This window comes from Chelon labrosus (assembly GCF_963514085.1).
Source record: "Chelon labrosus genome assembly, chromosome: 11".
NCBI lineage: Eukaryota > Metazoa > Chordata > Actinopteri > Mugiliformes > Mugilidae > Chelon > Chelon labrosus.
Genome location: NC_140344.1, coordinates 30,208,777 through 30,213,160, shown reverse-complemented (window position 1 = coordinate 30,213,160; position 4,384 = coordinate 30,208,777).

Sequence of the window (4,384 nt, the reverse complement as noted above, 5' to 3'; positions counted from 1 at the left end):
ACACACAACAACACAACAGAGACACACAGCATAGACACACAACAACACAACAGAGGCACACAACAGAGACACACAACATAGATACACAACAGAGACACACACAGCATAGACACACAGCAGAGACACACAACAACACAACAGAGACACACAACAGAGACACACAGCAACACAACAGAGACACACAACAGAGACACACAGCAACACAACAGAGACACACAGCATAGACACACAGCATAGACACACAACAGAGACACACAGCATAGACACACAACAGAGACACACAGCAGAGACACACAGCATTGACACACAACAACACAACAGAGACACACAACAGAGACACACAGCATATACACACAACAGAGACACAGCAGAGACACACAACAACACAACAGAGACACAACAGAGACACACAACAACACAACAGAGACACACAACAGAGACACACAGCATAGACACACAACAACACAACAGAGGCACACAACAGAGACACACAGCATAGACACACAACAACACAACAGAGGCACACAACAGAGACACACAACATAGATACACAACAGAGACACACACAGCATAGACACACAGCAGAGACACACAACAACACAACAGAGACACACAACAGAGACACACAACAACACAACAGAGACACACAACAGGGACACACAGCATAGACACACAACAGAGACACACAACATAGACACACAACAGAGACACACACAGCATACACACACAGCAGAGACACACAACAACACAACATAGATACACAACAGAGACACACAACAACACAACAGAGACACACAACAGAGACACACAGCATAGACACACAACAGAGACACACAGCATAGAGACACAACAGAGACACACAACAACACAACATAGATACACAACAGAGACACACAACAACACAACAGAGACACACAACAGAGACACACAGCATAGACACACAACAGAGACACACAGCAGAGACACACAGCAGAGACACACAGCAACACAACAGAGACACACAGCATAGACACACAACAACACAACAGAGACACACGACAGAGACACACAACAGAGACACACAACAGAGACACACAGCAACACAACAGAGACACACAACAGAGACACACAACAGAGACACACAACACAGACACACAACAACACAACAGAGACACACAGCATAGACACACAGCATAGACACACAACAGAGACACACAACACAGACACACAGCAACACAACAGAGACACACAACAGAGACACACAACACAGACACACAACAACACAACAGAGACACACAGCATAGACACACAACAGAGACACACAACCGAGACACACAACAACACAACAGAGAGACACAGCATAGACACACAACAGAGACACACAACAGAGACACAACAACACAACAGAGACACACAGCATAGACACACAACAGAGACACACAACAACACAACAGAGACACACAGCATAGATACACAACAGAGACACACAACAACACAACAGAAACACACAACAGAGACACACAGCAACACAACAGAGACACACAGCATAGACACACAGCATAGACACACAGCATAGACACACAACAACACAACAGAGACACACAGCAGAGACACACAGCATAGACACACAACAGAGACACACAACAACACAACAGAGGCACACAACAACACAACAGAGACACACAACAGAGACACACAGCATATACACACAACAGAGACACAGCAGAGACACACAACAACACAACAGAGACACACAACAGAGACACACAACAACACAACAGAGACACACAACAGAGACACACAACAACACAACAGAGGGACACAACAGAGACACACAACATAGATACACAACAGAGACACACAGCAGAGACACACAACAACACAACAGAGACACACAACAACACAACAGAGACACACAACAGAGACACACAGCATAGACACACAACATAGACACACAACAGAGACACACAGCATAGACACACAACAACACAACAGAGGCACACAACAGAGACACACAACATAGATACACAACAGAGACACACAGCATAGACACACAGCAGAGACACACAACAACACAACAGAGACACACAACAACACAACAGAGACACACAACAGAGACACAGCATAGACACACAGCATAGACACACAACAACACAACAGAGACACACAACAGAGACACACAACAACACAACAGACACACAGCAGAGACACACAACAGAGACACACAACAACACAACAGAGACACACAGCATAGACACACAACAGAGACACACAACAGAGACACACAGCATAGACACACAACAGAGACACACAATATAGACACACAACAGAGACACACAGCATAGACACACAACAGAGACACACAGCATAGACACACAACAGAGACACACAACAACACAACAGAGACACACAACAGAGACACACAACAACACAACAGAGACACACAGCAGAGACACACAACAGAGACACACAGCATAGACACACAACAACACAACAGAGACACACATCAGAGACACACAACAACACAACAGAGACACACAGCAACACAACAGAGACACACAGCATAGACACACAGCATAGACACACAACAGAGACACACAACAGAGACACACAGCAACACAACAGAGACACACAACAACACAACAGAGACACACAGCATAGACACACAACAGAGACACACAACAGAGACACACAGCAACACAACAGAGACACATAGCATAGACACACAACAGAGACACACAGCATAGACACACAACAGAGACACACACAGCATAGACACACAACGACACAACAGAGACACACAACAGAGACACACAACAACACAACAGAGACACACAACAGAGACACACAACAACACAACAGAGACACACAGCATAGACACACAACAGAGACACACAACACAACAGAGACACACAACAAAGACACACAACAGAGACACACAGCAACACAACAGAGACACACAACAACACAACAGAGACACACAGCATAGACACACAACAGAGACACACAACAGAGACACACAGCAACACAACAGAGACATACAACAGAGACACACAGCAGAGACACACAACAGAGACACACAGCATAGACACACAACAGAGACACACAACAACACAACAGAGACACACAGCATAGACACACAACAGAGACACACAGCATAGACACACAACAGAGACACACAGCATAGACACACAACAGAGACACACAACAACACAACAGAGACACACAGCAGAGACACACAACAGAGACACACAACAGAGACACACAACAACACAACAGAGACACACAGCAGAGACACACAGCAGAGACACACAGCATAGACACACAACAGAGACACACAGCATAGACACACAACAGAGACACACAACAGAGACACACAGCAACACAACAGAGACACACAACAGAGACACACAGCATAGACACACAACAGAGACACACAACAGAGACACACAGCAACACAACAGAGACACACAGCATAGACACACAACAACACAACAGAGACACACGACAGAGACACACAGCAGAGACACACAACAGAGACACACAGCATAGACACACAACAGAGACACACAACAGAGACACACAACAACACAACAGAGACACACAACAGAGACACACAGCATAGACACACAACAGAGACACACAACAGAGACACACAGCAACACAACAGAGACACACAGCATAGACACACAACAGAGACACACAACACAGACACACAGCATAGACACACAGCATAGACACACAACAGAGACACACAACAGAGACACACAGCAACACAACAGAGACACACAACAGAGACACACAACAACACAACAGAGACACACAACAGAGACACACAACAGAGACACACAACAACACAACAGAGAGACACAGCATAGACACACAACAGAGACACACAACAGAGACACAACAACACAACAGAGACACACAGCATAGACACACAGAGACACACAACAGAGACACACAACAATACAACAGAGACACACAACAGAGACACACAGCATAGATACACAACAGAGACACACAACAACACAACAGACACACAACAGAGACACAGCATAGACACACAACAGAGACACACAACAATACAACAGAGACACACAACAGAGACACACAGCATATATATACAACAATACAACAGAGACACACAGCATAGATACACAACAGAGACACACAACAGAGACACACAACAGAGACACACAACAGAGACACACAGCATAGATACACAACAGAGACACACAACAATACAACAGAGACACACAGCATTGATACACAACAGAGACACACAACAGAGACACACAACAATACAACAGAGACACACAGCATAGACACACAACAGAGACACACAACAACACAACAGAGACACACAACAGAGACACAAAACAGAGACACACAGCATTGACAC